Source organism: Pyxicephalus adspersus, chromosome 2 (genome assembly GCF_032062135.1).
Source record: "Pyxicephalus adspersus chromosome 2, UCB_Pads_2.0, whole genome shotgun sequence".
NCBI lineage: Eukaryota > Metazoa > Chordata > Amphibia > Anura > Pyxicephalidae > Pyxicephalus > Pyxicephalus adspersus.
The window spans coordinates 75,971,554-75,990,844 of record NC_092859.1 but is presented as its reverse complement, the minus strand read 5'-3'; the positions used below and the strand labels follow the sequence as shown (position 1 = coordinate 75,990,844).

General features: G+C 37.1%; 1 pseudogene; it reads left to right on the top strand.

Moving 5' to 3' along the window:
* The window catches only part of LOC140322437 (uncharacterized), a 30,856-nt pseudogene extending 13,727 nt beyond the window's left edge, over window positions 1–17,129 (top strand).
* The last annotated feature ends 2,162 nt before the right edge of the window (window positions 17,130–19,291 follow it).

Here is a 19,291-nt window from a genome sequence, read left to right as displayed (position 1 = left end):
TTTAATTTTATTAAAAGTATTTTTTTTTTACATGATTGTGTGTTTCAAACATTTTTTATATTCATGATATCTACTAGACCCCTATTCGGACATATTTCTGTAAGTTACAGGTCTACAATTTAAAAAAAAATTTAATGAAAACCTGTAACGCTTTTGGAACAGAAATCTAGACCTCAGTGTAACGCTCAGGTGGTTAATTCAGTTTTTGCACGAGCCACAAATCTTCATATCTATGCTGCACTGCACAGAGGAAGTGACATCGCAAAAAAGAAGATTTTGGGACCGGGAAGAGTTACACGAATGCTTAAACAAATTTATATTATTTACACAACATTGGTTGCATTATTTGTTTTTGCATTGTCTGTTTACTCATCCATAGGAGTCTATAGTCTTTTTTTTTCTTCTTTCTCTCCAGAACTTTACCAAGTGAGAAAAATGGCTGTTTGAAGGAAGCAAATATTTGCAGTTCTATTGTCAAGTGCTCCAGATTTAAGAATGACTATGCCATGCACTGTGTTAAAATCTATTCCTGTAACCAACACAGATGTCACCATTATCACCGAGAATTCTTTTAAAAAGTGCCAATAGAATTTACAAAAAGACTTTAGTTTTGTCAGTGTAACCAGGACAGTAACTGCACAGAACACAGGTGACAAACTATCATGTCTAAGTGTTCTGTTGAGGGAAAGGTCAAGAAAAATTGTCTGGCTCTCTGTGACACCTGTCTAAGTAATACTTTATGCAAGATAGTTGGGGTTACAACTACAGACTGTTTGGGGTTTGTAAACAAACCTGAAGGGAGCAGGGAACCTTTGCTCCAACACAACTGACTGGTTGCTCCTATGAGATCAACTTTGGAATATTTACACACACATGCATATATGTATATTGTATGATAATTGTAATTATACATGTTTATATAGACAGATGTATTTGCATATGCCATATGTAGTAATAATTTGCTACATATTCATTGTTCTCTAGTCCTTGTTTCAATGAAAACCATGAATTGTATGTCTGCATTTCTGACTGATCAATATATATTTTCCTCTATCTGTGGTGTATTTAAATATGTGCATGCACATTTATAAATGTGCATGTTCTGTGTACTAAATATATGTTTTATGCCCAGGCATACAGTCACCAAAATTACTCACTGTAAATTGGTAGCTAATCTATCACGTATTTTGTGGTTAATCTACAAAACTCCACATTTAATAACAACAAAATGAGAAGAGGACACTTGTAAAAATCGGGACATTGCACACAAATTTGCATGAATATAAACACTAAAAGAGTAGCTTGCCAAATGCTCAAAATACAGCAATTTTCCTTTAAATTATACATGGCACACATAGCAACATTGATCCAAGATCTTTTATGGAAACTGACAAGAGACATTCTACTTGGGATTGTCAATTTGTGTCAGATATTCAAGATGGAGCTGATTTTATTTATATTGATTGCCTTCTTCTCGTTTAGATCACGTTTTCTTGACTACCAAAAGCATTGCCGAATGTTTGATAAAAAAATAAATACTTACCCTCAAGAAAATTACAGCCAGTGCATACAGTCCTACCTCAGAATGATAGGTGAGATGCTATTATATTTGTACATTTGTGTGTATATATATATATATATATATATAGTTATTAATTTACAGTTTTCATTAGGAAGACAGAGAAGGATAGAATGGGATTTGCAATACATTTTCAACTATCATTTCAAATGCCATTTGTACATTTTATTAAAAAAAAGTTATACTGAATGTCATGGGGTCATTGGGTTTTTCATATAACCACAATGTGGGATGCCATACTGTAGCAGGATGCTCAGTCTGAATGAAATGAATCTGTTCTTTTAGCAGGCAGAAGCTACACCCACAACATTCAGCAGGACCCAACAAACTTGTGGTTGAGAAACTATACCATGTTGTTGGATCTGAGTACCTAGTAGTAAACAAGAGCATTAATGACTTTTTTGCACAGGAACTGTAATGACCCCAAACTTCATCAATAACTCATCCATGGAGACATCCCTTTGGTGCACATGTGAAGAAAGTGGAGACCAGGAGGATGACTGCAAGAACCTTCTCTCAATGTTCACCTCCAACAAATGTCCAGGGAGAGTGAGAGGTCCATATGTTGTCCATATACTAGGGGTTTTGCTAATTATCGTGTATATTTTACAAAGAGTATTTAGATTAAATAAATAAATGGGTCACAAGTCCTGTGATCCTCAGTGCATTTTTGGGTATTAAAGCTTTCGGTCATCCCCCTGTGATATTAAGGGGAACAGGGATCACATTAGCACACAATACACTACCATGAAGTCCAAAATACTGTATCCCTATTGGAAGAGTTACTCCTATTTTCATTCACAATGACTTTCAACAATCCGGACCAAGGGCCTGATTTATTAAAGCTCTCCAAGGCTGGAGAGGACACACTTTCATCAGTGAACCTGGGTGATCCAGCAAATCTGGAATGGATGTGGTCCAGGATTCAGAACTTTTGCTAGCAAATAGCAAATGACTTTGAAGAAATCTATTTCAGGTTTGCTGGATCACCCAGCTTCACTTGATGAAAGTGTATCCTCTCCAGCCTTGGAGAGCTTTATGAAATCAGTCCCAATGATAGAGGGTAAGTATCCCTAATAGTGACACAGAGAGTAATAAAACCCTAAAGGTGGTTTAGTCCATTCTTTAATGTACTTTAAATATGATACCATGCTAAACGAGTTGGGGGAATAAGGTTGCAGCATAAGACACAGATAGAAAGAGGAAAGAAATAGACAAGTGGATCACTCTTGATATGACCCTAAGTTTTTAGGATGAGATTCAGGGTATTCAGTGCCTCATCTAGTATAGTAAATGATCTTTAAAGAGCACCTGTTTAGCTAATAACTTATGCTGCTTAGACATACAAGCCATACTGTATTTAATTTTGATGCACTGTCGTGGCTTCTACCACTTTACTCTTTATCATGAATATTTTAAACAAAGTCCACCTTTTCTACGGGTCTAAAGAAGCCATCCTTCCACTGTACTAACCCAAGTCCACCTATGTCTTTCCCATAGACTCCATTCACAAAGGTGTATATTCCCTTTCAAAATATTACAACATGTGCCTGGTGCAATTGTAAAGCCAAGCAATACAAAATTCACATGGACATATCCAGAAAAAGCAATCTTGGCATGAAAATTGTCATTCCTATTGAAGCCTAACACATAACACATTTTTATGAATATTACTATTTACTATAAGTATTAAAGCATACTGCATTTCAAAAGGCAAATGTAATTATAAACTATATACTTGTTTTTCTAATTTTTGGGTGGTGAATCAGCTTGCTCACTATTTGGCTGGTGAAACAAGTGGCTTTTAAATCAAGTGTAGTTGGATAAAACAGGAGTTTGAAAACAAAAGGAGTTAAATCCTTATAGCAACCACAAACTGTAAGTAAACTTTCATAACTCCTTGTAAACAAACATTGTAACTGGGAAAATGAGTGGTAGCAAGGTGGAAAGTTTTGTTCAGTGCACAGTCTGCCACATGTATCCACAAATGGAGCAACAGCTTCTAGGTGAACAGATGTGAGCGGATGTGACAGATGTGAGCAAGTCGCCTTTTCTGGTATCTCCCATTGGAGAGCTGGAGAAGTGCATTGCAACACTGAGATTACTGGATCACCTTGAGAGAGGTCTCCTGCTCACTGAGCAGGCAGGTAATGGCTTAGATGTGGAGAGGTTAATCACGATGAACATGTAGGGAGTACTGTAACTCGAGGGAGTGGTAGGGGCTCCCAGAAAAGGAAAGCCAGCCCTGTGTTTGAGGTGGCAGAACCAGTGGTGGCAACTCTAGATGTTACTGCTACCCATAACAGCTGGGAGAGCAGCACATCTAGTAGAGGTGGGGAGGAAAACAGGGGAAGGAAAAGACAGTTGGTAGTCATAGGGGATACCGGATCCCTTCAGCCGAATGATTTGCTGTCTCCCTGGTGCCAGGGTTCGGCATGTGGTGGACCAAGTGGACAAATTACTGGGAGGGGCTGGACAGGACCCAGCTGTTATGGTCCATGTTGGAACCAATGACAAGATAGATGGAAGATGGAGGATCCTTAAAAATCAGTATAAAGAACTAGGTTTCAAGTTGAAGAAAAGGACCTCCAAGGCTATATTCTCTGAAATATTGCCTCTGCCATCCGCAACACAGGAAAGACAGAGGGAGCTTAGGCAGCTAACTGCATGGCTTAAGTCCTGGTGCAAAAGGGAAGGGTTTAGGTTCATAGAGCACTGGGCTGACTTTTCAGAGATGCCAGAGATGGTTTGCACCTAAATGAAAGGGGGTCTGCTGTACTAGGAGAAAGATTTAGGGGAATGGTGAAGGGATATTTTACTAGGACAAAGGGGGGTGTGAAAGTAAAATAAGGTGGCAGAAAGGTTAGTCAGGGGTCAGACACTAGTGGAGGGTGGATTGGGGATAGTTGGGGGGAGGATTATGGATAAATATAAGGAGCTCCCCATGTTACAAACAAACACTGGATTGTGCAGTACTAGTGGTACTGAAAAACAAAAGGATTTGGCAAACAATGATGGTAAAAGCAGCAATGGTTTAAAGAGCCTGTTTACCAATGCTAGAAGCCTGGCAAACAAAATAGGGGAGTTGGAAGCTTTAATGAGTGATGAGGATTATGACTTAGTTGGCATTGCTGAATCCTGGCTTTGTTTTTCGCATGGCTGGGCTGTCAATTTTCCTGGGTATACTCTCTTTCGTAAAGACAGAGTCAAATGAAAGGGTGGTGGTGTCTGTGTGTATGTGGGAAGTGATCTGAAAGTGAATGTGAAAGAAGAAATGAGGTTGAGGCATTATTGGTTGAGTTGAAGGTGAGGATGCACAACACACAATTAATTATTGGAGTCTGCTAAAGCCCCGCTAGTGCTAAGGAAGAAATAGAAAATCAACTTCTAGCACAGATAAAAAAAGCAGCAAAAAGTGGAAGTGTTTAATTATGGGAGATTTCAACTACCCTGACATTGACTGGAGTAATGGCACTACAGGAACAGCAAAAGGGAGGAAATTTGTGAATTTAATATACGATAAATTTATGGTACAGTTTATAGAAGCCCCAACTAGAAATTATACTCTGCTGGACCTAGATCGTTCTAACATTACAGAGCTTATAACAAATGTGCATATAAAAGAGAATCTGGGTAGCAGTGACCATATTATGAATTCATTTCATTTAAGTTGTAAACAGGAAACAAAAACAGGTAAGATAAAAACATTTAATTTTAAGAGTGCAAATTTTCCATTATTAATTCCAATGGGTAATAAGTTTAGGAGGCTAAAATTAAAACCTATGTGGCTCACAGCTGATGTTAAAAAAGCCAAAAGGAACAAGAAAAGGGCATTACAAAAATATAAAAATGAAGGATCATCCTCATCATTTTAAAACATTAATGAAAATAACAAAACATGTAAAAAGGGAATAAAATGTGCAAAACTTCAAAATGAAAGACAGATTGCAAAGGAAAGTAAGGCATTTTTTAAAAAATATATTATTAGCAAAAAAAATCAGATCTGAGCATGTAGGCTCTTTAAAGGATGTTGCTGCGTTGATAACTGGGGATAAAGGCAAGGCAGATTTGCTCTGTGTACACAAAGGAAAATGGCAGAGCTCAAGTCCAAATTCATATTAGCAATGTCACTGCCTTAAATGAGTCACAATGGCTCAGACTTGATATGAGTGATAAACAGCTGGGAAAAATTAAGCTTTACAAAGCACCAGGACCTGATGGATTACATCCACGTGTCCTCAAAGAGCTGAGCTCGGTTATTTCAAAGCCATTGTTCCTAATTTTTAGAGACTCTTTAGTCACTGGCAAGGTACCAATGGATTGGCGTAAGAGTAATGTGGTTCCTATTTTCAAAAAGGGAGCAAAGTCATTACTAGGTAACTACAGAACTGCTAATTTAACGTCCATATTTGGAAAGGTCCTAGAGAGTTTGATAAAGAACCACTTAGAGGAGTTTCTGCTAGAAAATAATATTATAAGTGATAGTCAGCATGGCTTCAAGAAAGAAAGAAGTTGTCAAACAAATTTACTCTCTTTTTATGAGGAAGTAAGTAAACAGGTAGACAGTGGAGTAGCAGTTGATATAGTTTACTTGGACTTTGCTAAAGCATTTGACACTGTACCCCACAGACGGGTAATATGCAAGTTAGGGTCAATGACTTTAGAAAAGTCATTCAGTAAATGGATAGAGAACTGGCTTAAGGGCCGCATCCAGAGAGTTGTAATTAATGATTCATACTCTGGATGGTCTAAGGTTATTAGTGGTATACCCCAGGGTTCAGTGTTGGGAGCTTTACTGTTTAACATATTCATAAATGATATAGAGTTTGGGATTAAAATACCATTTCTGTGTTTGCAGATGACCAATGCCACGCTGCAATATCTAACGCTAGCAAAGTACTTTCTTGTATTAAAAGAGGAATAGACTGCAGAGATGGAGACATAACCCTTCCCCCTGCACAAAGCATTGGTCAGACCACATCTGGAATATGCAGTCCAGCTTTGGGCACTAGTTCACAAGAAGGGCCAAATTAATAAAACAAATGGAGGAGATCAGCTATGAGGAGAGATTAGCTGAACTGAATGTATTCTCCCTTGAGAAGAGACGTTTAAGGGGGGATATGATCACCCTGTATAAATATATAAATGGTCCATATAGAGAACTCTCTTCCCCATTATTCACTTTGAGATCACTACAAGGAACAAGAGGGCACTCTTTGCATCTGGAGGAAAAGAAGTTTAAGCTCCGGATAAGGAAGGGATTCTTCATTGTAAGATCTGTGAAAATGGTGAATCAGCTCCCTCAGGAAGTAGTTTCAGCAACTACTATAGATTGCTTTAAGAAAAAGCTGCATGCTTTTTTAGAAGGATAATATATAACTGGGTATTAAGGCTTTAAAGTAAAAATAACAGTGACTGTTGATCCAGGGAACATCTGATTGCCTCATGGAATCAGGAAGGATTTTTTTTCCCCTGGTAAAGCAAATTGTACCAGGGTTTTTTTTGCCTTCCTCTGGACCAACTGTGTCCATAGGGTTTTATATCTGGGATATGTTTATTTCCCTAATGGTTGAACTTGATGGACTTTTCAACCTAACCTACTATGTAACTATGTAATCCAGAAATGACCCCAATTTTTTGCTATCACATCCAGTTTTTACAATACAGGGTACCCTCCATTTTTGTCAAAAACATACATATTTTACACACAAATAAAAAATAATTAAATACTTGAATGTACTGTTTATTTATAATACAAAGGATTTATTGTTACTCCATGACATGTTCTTTGCAGTAAAACGTTGGAAAATTATTGGGGTAAGCGGATAAGGTAAAAGTTTATGCTTATAGCTTTTCCCGGAGTGTTCAGTGTTAGGACAATCCCACCGGTTGCTCCAACAATAGTCAGCTATCATATGTACATCCCATCTACCCTGATACCATCCTTCCATGACCTTCAAATCTTGGTGGAATGGTTCACCTTGCTCATCACTGACTGCACCAAGGTTTTCCGGGAAGTTAGAAAGATGGCTTTGCAGAAAATGCACCTTGATGTTCACATAGCAAGCAATTTGTAGCTCTCCAAATGTTTCTGGACAATTTCTGTGTAATTATTTGCTTGTGTTTTTCCAAGAAAGTCCTTGACAATGGCTGTGAATGATAACCATTCTTTTCGACTTCTGACATTGTCCTGAGGAAATGTTCATCTTTGATGAGCTGCCGAATCTATGGACCATCAAACACACCGGCCTTTATTTTATTAAATGACAGGCTAGGAAATTCCAAAATTAGGTACTTGAAACAGTCTCCTTCAGTTGGCAAAGCTTTAACGAACTGCTTCATCAGACCCAGTTTCTTGTGCAGAGGCAGGAATATAATATTCTTTCTATCAACAAGTGGCTCATGTAGAATGTTTGGATCACCTGGTTTTAGGGCAGATCTTGGAGGCTAATTCCTTTCCACCCAATGCCTCTCACGAGCTCTGCTGTCCCACATGCACAGATAACAGGAATACTTGGTGTATCCACGTTGCTGACCAAGAAGGAAGCATACCATTTTACAGTCAACACAGATGACCCAATTGTGTTGGTGATATTGCAACAACTCAATGACTCTCTTTATGTCTGCATATTCTTCACAAAGAGAAACTGAATGGCCAATTGGGACTGACCCAAATATATTGCATTGTGAAGGAGGGCACTTTAGGCTCCACTTTGAGCTATCGATGAATAGTCGCCATTCAGACGAGTTATAGATTGGAATTCTTAATTCCTCCATTAAACCAGGTATGTTATGGCAATACATAAAGCCACTGTCAGTTCTAAAGTATTGAGGAATTGCAATTTCTATGGTTCGAAAGTACGATACCTTTGTTCCTTTTTCAAGTAAGTTTTTCTCACGCAGTCTTGATGCTAGGAGTTCTGAAGCATTCTTTGAAAGTTCCAAATCACGTGCCAAATCACTTAACTCATGCTGATCAAATCCCTTGGGAACAGAAACCTCTTCAATTTCAAACTCTTCATCATTGTTGTCATATAGTTCATCACCATAATCATGTTCTTCAAGTAAGGATAGTGTAAAGAAAGCCGGCCACGAGATTTCATCTGAATGAACCACTGGGCCAATAGCCGATGGTGGACTAGAATACTACATTTATTTTTTCTTGTTATATCCTGAAGTTTTCACTATACAAAAGTAACAGTAACTGAAATGATAGGCATAGGTATACCAAATGGCATTTTATCACGTGTTCCCTTTGTCCACATCCTTAAACCCCTGACACACTCTTTGCACACCTTATGGGGGGCCCAAGACTGATCTTGATCACCAAGTTTAACTTTGAAATATGCCAAATAGGCTTGCTCTACAAATGTGCTGATGTTCACCCTTTGACTTGGAATGAAAAAACTGCCACAGATATAACAAAATAAATCAGGGTTGCCAAGGCACTTAGATACAATGTTTGCTAAGGCACTTAGATACAGGGTTGCTAAGGCACTTAGGTACAATGAGAAATAGCAGAGCCAGACATGATCTGAAACAAAGGAAATATGCGTGTAAGTAGAAAAATACATTTTGCTTATCCACTACTTAGAGCAATAATATAAGCATTAGAGAAGACCTGATGTGATTTAAGAAAACTAACTGCACTTTCAGAATCAGAATACCTATTTTAGTGTAAATAAGCTTAAAAACAAAACAAAAAAAAAAGTTGGTTCAAAAGTGTTCCCCAGTGTAATTGTTCAACCTGTTGGGTAGGGTTGAGCATAGACACTTCTGCTAATATTCAGGCCAGGTACAGTTTTAAAGTATAGATACATGTACCTAGTATATACATTTACCTACCTATATATGTATCTAGGCAATACATGGTAGTTTAGCAGATGTACTCTGACAATGATTATATCTACAAAGTTACATGCAGTGGATTTAATGTTATAAATGTGAAATTAATCTTGTTAGTACCTAGCACATAAACATAGACTTGCTAAACCTCTTTTTTCTGTATAGAATTATTGCAATATTCAGAGAAGGTAATGATGCTTTCAACAATGTATTTATTAGAGGTATATTTAGAAGCTTTTTAGGAAAATGAAACACAGATTAAATTTGTACCTTCTTTTAGAGAGTGCAATTAAGATGATGTATAACAACAACACAATGTATAATGGAAAACCTTTGTAGTGATAAGGATCAAGTCTGCCAATTTCTACAGTTAGTGAGGTGAAAGATCATCTTTGCATTAAAACAATTTATTTTTTATTAGATTGAAAGAATGTTATATTGAAAGCATGGACACTTGCTTAAACATTGTCATGGTAATAAATACTAGGCATTCCTATGTCCATGAGTCTTTTTGCTGTGTTTGGAAGATGATTGCCCAGGCTGGTAGGCAAAAGCAAGATCTTCCAGCATATCCAGTCCTATATAGGGCGGATTATTGTTGGACATTTTAGTTATTTTATTTGTTTTACATGCAGGTATGCATATGAGGTCTGCTATCTCATACCAGTTTCAATTTAGAATTGAGACGTATGACAATAGCAAGCTGACATATACCAGGTAAGATATCATTGACATCCTGTTTTGAAAGACTGTCTATAATTTAAAATGCATATTATATGAAATGTATATTAATGGAGTGCCTCAAAAAGGTGCAGTATAAATAGAGCCCATAAAGGTATTTTATATAATTTAGAGCATATTTAAACCATACTTTTCACAAAAAGACCCCCACTAAAAAAAGAGCACCATGAATGAGTGTGCAAAGCTACATTGTTCGGAATATTAGGCATGGCTAAATAGAATCTGTTTTTAAAAGTAAAACAGTATCCTACCCCTACTGAGCAGCTGTTCGCAATATATACAAGGTACAGTATATTACAAATATAAAGTTAGTAAATAAACAGTGCAACAGGAGGACTTGATTTTTTAGGATATTTCTTGATTTTATAAATAGGGTCTGTGCCTACTGACAGGATGCAGTGCAGACATTTCCATACACAAAACATATCATAATAAATTTGATGTGAGTGAGTTTTACATAAGCATAAGGGATCCTTTTTTAAAAAACAAAACAGAATATAGACAAAGAACTTTTCTGTTCCTACCTTTGAAATCAATTTCAATAAATCATATGCAATCTTCATAGGAAGCAGCAACTGTTAAGGCAATAAACCAGAGGTTGGACTAAGTCCTCACCCTTCAAGTCCAAGTCGAGTCACAAGTCAAGTCCCAAGTCACCAAGAATTTTTCCAAGTCGAGCCCCATGTCAGGTCACTTTATTTATTCCCATTTGTACGCTTATAGAAACAGAGCTCTGATCTCTGATCTTGCACAGGATCACATTCTAAGTTCATGGCTTTCTCCTCTGATAGCTTAAGGGGGAAGGCAGGAAGGCAGTGAAGCTTCTGTAACTACCTTCCTCTGCGCATTCCTTGCATTCTACATTTACTAAGTTCAGCTTTCTCCTCTGACAGCTGATCTGAAATGGGAAAGGAGAAAAGCAGTGATGCTTCTGTAACACAGCCTTCCCCCCCCCCCCCCGGAGGGAGAAGGTGAGTATTTTTTTTTTCTGTCCAGCGATCGACGCTGGACAGAACGGAGGGAGAGGAAGCCAGCTGGCTTAGAAGAGAAAGCCAGCCGGCTTCCTCTTCTAAGCCGGCTGGCTTTCTCTTCTAAGCCGGCTGGCTTTCTCTTCTAAGCCGGACGGCTTTCTCTTCTAAGCCGGACGGCTTAGAAGAGGAAGCCGGCCGGCTTAGAAGAGGAAGCCGGCCGGCTTTTTCTTCTAAGAAGAGGACACCCGACGCTGAAGGATGACGCTGGAACATGGACCCGACGCTGGATGAGCACAGCGGGACCAGGTAAGTGGGATTTTAATATAGACGAAAAAGTACGGGGTTATCGATAGTTGCAAAAATTGTTTGCACGGAAACGTACGGGGTTAGCGGTTGGGAGGTTAAATAGTTTGTTATCTCAGTTCAGTGCACAGACAAAAGATCCCTGTCCAAATTAACATATATGCGGAAAATGTTTTAAGTCTTAAAAAACAAACTCAGCAACTCCATCAAAGGCTTCCTAAACTGCTTTGTACTTAGGTGTAGATATAATTGTATCCCACATTTACTGCATTCTAGGGTACAAATGCAAATTATGTTGTGCAAAAAAATATTTTTACCCAGTTGGTAATAACTCTCAAACAATTTGAAAGATATATTTCAGTCTATTATTTGTATTTCATATCAATGTTTTGGGTATTTTATTTATTTAAATCACATTTGCTGTTTCTATCACGCAAGCAGGAATAAAAGGTTTACTCGGTCCCATGAGCTGTTGGGTTCATAAAAGTTGCATATACTGCTATGACTATAGTGATGTGTTTGGTACTTCATGTATTTGTATTGTATCATTTAGCTGGAGGAAGGAATTGAAAAAAACAATTGAGTCCATCATGTCAAGACAAAACTGTCCCTAATCACAGAATCGGGTGGTTCGTCTCTGGATATAACTTTGACATTTCTAAGTTCACTGTTTAGCCTCTTGAAAGTTATGTTATATATATGAAGTTGAAGAAAGGACAGACTACACAAACATTTTTAATTCCACACAGTTTTTATTATGTACTAACATGCTTTATTGATATTGACTTTACTTGCTGTTAACTGTTTACAGCCTGCTTTGTATTTTCAAGATAGCCCTACTTTATATGGTGTAGTAATATTTCCTGAAATTTTTAATTTGCAGTATTGTCACACAACTTTTTTAATAAATCTTTCTAGTTTTATACACATACATGGTAATACTTGCTTATTAATATATGGAAGTAAGCTGTGCAATAACCTGTGCAGTCATAAATGGAAATGATTATGTATGTGTAAAATAAAAAGAGAAAATAAAAACTTTCACATATTTTGCAGTATACATGATAGTGTGCTTTCTGTTCTGGAAACATAAATTACAAAAATATATATAGTTAGAGCTACAGGGCTGATTTATAAAGAAAGTGCATAAAAATCAGAAACAGAAAGGGATCATTTAAGGGGGCCCCCAGATATCCACCACCCCAGCCTGGGGAATGAGTAGAGGGGTACCTTACCCATTCTCATAAAGGGTTCAAAAATTCCCTGGAAATAAACAAAAAAAGCTTATAACTATTTTTTTTTTTTTTTTAATAATAAGTAATTTTACAGGATCCAGCCATGTCTAGTGTAGGCCAACCCCTCTTTTGTCTCCTGTGTTGTGTGCTTGGTGTCTCTCACTGAGCTGATCCACTTTGTGCACATAAGTGAGAGTGACAGGAGTCCGGCAGCTGCATGTGCCTTCCTGTCAGCTCCACTCAGCCAGGTAACTTCCCTTCTTGGAAAAAATAGATTCCAGAGGACCTTTTCTTAATAGAAAAGGAGGCACACAAGCTCCCTGTCCCATCTGCAGGAAAGTCCCCAGCCTAGGGGACCTGGGAGACAGGTGGAGCCCATGGGGGCAGTTGGATCTGTTTTTTGGAGGACACTGGACTTTTTTTTTAAACAAACCCACAAAAAAAATGCATTTTAATATCTACTACAATAACAAAACACATTCTGAATTAACCCCTTGATTTCTAAAAATGTTAACCTCCTGGGCGGTAACCTCAAATGTGACTCGGGGTAGAAAATAGATGCTAAAAGCCTATGGGAGCATCCCTCGTTGTCTTTTCACGTCTTCTCTCTTCCTTCACGTCAGTGCGTCCGTACGTTGCCGGCAGGGCGGGTACGAAATTCAAAATCTATTTGTATTGCATTCAATACAAAATAACTGTATTGAATGCAATACAGTGAATTTAAATATGTGTAAAAGCAGTACATTGTTTTGCATTAACTTTTATTTTACAGTTTAATATAATAATAATATATTAATATTATTTATTTAATTTTTTCTAATTTTCAAAAAAAATTACAAAAAAAATTCTCAATTTTTTAATTTAATTTATTATTTTGACATGATTTTGTGTTTCCAACTTTGTTTATACTCATACTATTATTATACTGTAAAATACATTTTCGTGAAAAACAATGTACCGTTTTTAGACATAAATCCAGACAGAAATGAACCGCCCAGGAGGTTAATCTACCTAAATTCTACTAACAAAAAATTTTACTATTGACATCCCTGCTTACATAATTGAGCAGAGGTGACACAGTTCAGACTATTTGCATATTATCATACTAGCAGATTTGAGAAGAGTAACTTGCATATAAGAACATTGATGTCTATATATGTTGTTGTATTATCGCTTGAATGCTTATTTATGAACAGCTGAATATGCAAAGCTACACTCAGACAGTGCCTGCCGTGACAGCAGACCCAAACCATGGTGGGAAAGATGCTGGATATGTATGTGTATATACAACCCAGGCAAAGATAGTATGTTTTGTTGTGTATAAGGCTCCAGGGGATGTTTGTATTGTCTGGCTTTTTAGTGGGTTTTGTAGAAAGCTGGCTAAGCCCGGCAAGGGAAAAGAATGGGGTGATTTACCTGGTCCACCGGGTTCTCACATGTGAAGGTAAAGCACAGGTGTGCTACAGTCAGCATTATGCTGCCAGGAGCTTAGTGTAATCTCAAAGCAGTGAGGGAACAAAGCTCCAGAGGACAAACCCTGCCCAAAATGTGAATTTGCTGTAAAGTCTGGAAGTTGACATTATTTCTGTCTTGCTCTAGTCAGTCAGGAAAATGGGTGACCCAGTTTGATGTTCAGCCAAGCCACTGCTTTGTTTTGTTGGCATTTCTGCAATAAAGATACAGGTCATAGCCTGCTGCCTTATGTTTAGTCCACACTGACCCAATGTTGCTTGTGCCATCCCACACAAGTTCTTGGACTCCTAAGTCCTGAACACAGCAGTGCTTAGAACCGTAAAGACAACTCAAGGGCTGGAACGTAAATTCAGCCTAAGACTGTTGCCCAGTGGGCCAGTCTGGTTAGGCTGTTTCTAATGGCAACTCCAGAGAATACCAAAAGCTATGAGGAAATAAAAATGGAGAAACTCTGAGGACTTGGCGTCATTCCTGCTGTGAAGGTCCAGCAGGTACAATTGACCTATCAGCCAGAAAAGTCACCCTGATCACAAATGCATGGCCTTGTTTATCTGGTGAGAAAGTGGTTGCAATCAAGATTCTTACAGCATTCCAAATGCTAGACAAAGTTACAACGGACCGCTTATGAGAGTCTCCAGCAAAGAAGTGGGGTATACATGCAGATCTGCAAACCAGCTTGTGGAGATGATTGAGTGCTATCTAGCTGCCAAGGATTTTCTGGCATTGATGTCCCCTCAACAAACTGCATCACACAAAGGGTCATGCCCATGGTAATGGAAAGAGGTCATGGGTGATAGACAGATAAAGTGGACTGATCTGAGTTTGGTAGAAGGGACTTCCTCAAACGGTACCTGGGGCCTGTTGTAGTGCTGGCGGTGCAACAAGTTAGGAAATATTGTGTCTAGATTTTACATGAACAACATGTTCCACATATACTGAGTTACATATGTCTGATGTCAAAGTGGGTGATAAGACAGTACCAGTATTGCTAAACACAGGGAGTCTTATGACACTAAAGCTTTGCAGAGGACGCCCTGCTTGTTACCCCTACATGAACCACCAATACACTGGGAGATTTAAAAACTACCCACAATTCCCACAACAGCAATCAACATCTCCTGAACAACTGAAAAACTGGGATATCAGTACATCATCTATCTACTTACCTCCTATAATCCAACACAGTCATACCATTAGTAATAATTGGATCACATTGAACAATATATACAAATGAGCCAAAAACTTCCTAAGTTGCAATTGTTTCCTCTGGAATACTAATAAAACAAATGGGTATTACTCTATAAGATCGGTTTGTCATTGATATCTTGATACATGATCTACACTTCTCAAGCCCAAAACACCTTAACTAGTAATGTTATGTAGCTGTTTCAAACAATTCTTCTCAGCATTGGTTTCTCTATACACTACAGCCAGACCTCATGGGAACAATTTATCTAAACCTCTAAGAACACACTGATTTAGCTGTCCCCTAATAAATGTGTACAGTATCATCTCAAATATAAATTTTTGATCTAAATGATCCCCTAAGGAGATACACTGTGAGATACTTCTCAATATATAAGTAATAATGTACAAAAAATGAATCTATGCAAATAGATATTTTATTGTCACTTTTTGTTCACGAAATTATGTTATTTGATTGGAATAGTTGGTCTCTGTTAGAGTCAGGGCCACGAGAAATTGTTCACTCAATAAACACATATATAAAGAAAAATAAAGTTATATATATATATAAATATATATACATATATATAATAAAAATAAAGTTAACAAAAAGCCTATACAAAAAAGGTTTGCAACTATTACATCCAATAACTAAACAGTAACAAATATTCTTTTGCTTTTGAATTTAGATACTCTGAAATTATAGTTGCTTGTGTATACATGCTGCTTTGAAACCTAGAACTGTCAAAGCTGGTAGTCTCCATTAAAGATCTAGGTGCTCCTTTTTTTTTTTTATTTATTGATATATGATTTTTTTTATGATTTTTACAACAAAGGTAACCATAGCTTCCTAAATCAAATTTTGTGGTTTTTACAGGTAGCACTGATCTACAAAATTAAAATTTTTTCACAAGAAATAGTTCCCTGGAGAACCATACTGGCATGAATTTGACATCAGTTTTTGGAGAAATTACACTTATTAAAAATAATAATTAAATATTTTTAAAAAATGGTTTTGATCCTCAAATGCCAGTCACATTTTTTTATTTTTAGAAGAGGGATTTTGGTGCAATTTGGTTTTCATGCTTAGTAGCTTTCATCACGTTTGAGGAGAAACTTATATTTATTTTTAAGTACCACACTAAGAGGGTTCCCAAGCTGAAGACCCCGAATGAGATTCATTTGGTTTCTACATGTGGAATGGAAATACTTTCTTACATTTGTTATATATTTTTTGGAAACTAACATGTAAAGTAAGTTTTTTTCAATGGAAAACTATTTGGGACGCTGTGTCATTTTATACCACAAGGTGGCATAGTTCATCTAATTGAACATCATCTAATTAGCTTGCCTGTGCAGGTACTTGGCAATTGGTAAGGGATTGCTTCTGTTTGATTTCACAGTATTTCCATGTGAAACCCACATCCCTACACCTTATGTATTTTATAACAAAAATTGTTCATTGTATATTACATAATATGGTTTCCTTTTAGCTTTTTAAGCAGTCCAATCCCCTTTTGTTGAAAATAAAAGTAAGTGTAAGCTCTTTGGGGTAGGGTCTTCTCCTCCTCTTGTGTCACTGTCTGTATCTGTCATTTACAACCCCTATTTAATATACAGCACTGCATATTGTGTTGGGGCTATATAAATTCTGTTTATTAATAATAATAATAATAATAATAAGTGCCTTGGCTATCAATATGAGTTGCTCACACTGGATAAGTTCTTGCTTTTCAGATGCTTCAGATACTCTACCTGATGTACAACTTGAATGAGAAACAGCCTGCCTACATGTGATGAACCCAACTAGCTCCATTGTTTCCAGAATCCCACCCAGAATTCATTTATTATATTTATTGAAAATTGGCTTTAATCACAAAAAAATCCTGATGCTGATATTGATCAACTCATGAATTGAAGTTGCATTGGCCTTATTTCGGCCCCTTTAGTAGGTTTGTCCTTTCCTCAGAAGTAACCAATTCATAAACCTTTTATATCTATTGCAGATTTAGGCAATTTTTACAATTTATCTTATACTGTTTTCCTATGCTGATCAGTGTTGTAAAATTGGCAGTTTTACGGCACATAAATATTTTACATTCTGTTCTATAGTTTGCCCCATTTTAAATGATAATGAAATAATGTTTGTAGTGCAAACCATAGCAAAGTTTTTTGCAAACACAAATGGTTTGCAAACTCAGTTTTGTAATTTTTTTTCTAAAAACACTTTAACCTCCTTGCCGTTAAGCCCGACCTTCGTACGGGCTCAAAAAAGTTGCTCTTTTCGTTAAGCCCGAGATTTTCCATACATTAAAATCCCCACTTACCCAGGTAAGTGGGGATTTTAATGTAGGGAAAATCTCGGTCCCCCTGTGCTATATTCATAATATCTACTAGAACCCTTGTTCGTACATATTTCTGTAAGTTACAGGTCTACCATTTAAAAAAAATTTTCATGAAAAACAGTGGATCACTTTTGGTACAGAAATCTAGACCTCAGTGTAACGCTCAGGTGGTTAAAGAAAAATGAAAACAAAGTTATAAACATTAATTGGTTAAAACAAACCTTTCTAAAAAGGGGGAACCCTTAATTAAATTTCAGGTCTTAGGGAACCCCTACTATAATTACTATATTCACAGCTCACAGCATATTAGTGTGGTGGTCAGTGGGAAAAAATTTTCATTATTTCATTGGTTTTAGTTAAACTTTCCTGAGAGGCACACATTGCTTACTGTCCAAGGAACCCCATAAAACCTTGGAGTTCAAGGAAACCCTGGTTGAGAAACACTGTGTTAAAAAATAGTAGGATCTGAAAGATGAATCTAGTGTAGGGTATACTATTCACCTCCTCTAATGTTTAAGGTGCTGCATACCCCTATGGACGTGCAATAGCAAATGAATAAAGAATAGGAGAAAGTAGGGTATTTTAAATGCAGCAGTGTATTAAAAAAGGTAGACAAAACCTATACAGTGTTACATAAAAAATTTAGTACATGTACTTCATGTTCCTACAATCCCCTGAGCAATATGCCGTGGGGGATGTGGAGAGCTAGACATTGACTCCTATTATAGCGGAGATAAGTGCATAGAGGGTTGAACAATGGATGTTGTGTCCTGACGCGTTTCGCCTATATTGGCTTCTTCAGAGAACTTTTTGACATCGAAATATGACTGTATACAAGATAAATGGATACAATGTAAAGCCACAACATTTCATAAATAAATGATACATTATGTGATAAATAGTCATGCATTTCAACTGGCAAATTACATTAGCTATCTACTAGCCATCAGTATAACTGTAATATTAACATTGGTGGAGAGAAAAATACATATACATTCTACAGTTACATCATTGTATTCACATCCATATGCAAAATATATGTCAATGGTTTATGGTCATGGTATTCATTAAATATAAATAAATAAAGACTAAGAAAAATGATGAAAGAAATTGGTCTGGTACTTACAGTTAAGAGTGAGTTAAAGAAGATTCAAGGAGTCACAGTCACAAATGATTGACAGGGCACATCAATTCAAGTGCTGGAGATTATAAATATCGTTGGTAAATATCGTGGTTAGGAATTAGTACAGGTGAGGTGAAGAGAGAGTTAAGCTAGGTACTCACGTGCAATAATTGTTAGAAAACAAACAACTAATGACAGATCAAGATTTGCATGATTATTTTAAACGATCGTATTGTGCACAATTCTGTACATGCTGTAACAATACGATCATTCAAATATAATCCACCAATAGTGTGCACACGCTAGATGCGATCATTTGAACGATGCAGGAAGTGACATATAAAGGAAAAGTGTACTGCAGAACCATCCACGATCACTGAACAACCGTACACACAATAGATTGCGAACAATCTTTGCCCAATCAGATCTGCCAGGACAGTCGTTTGTTTCCAGAAACTATCCTCATTCATCGGCGTCATTGTGCACTTATT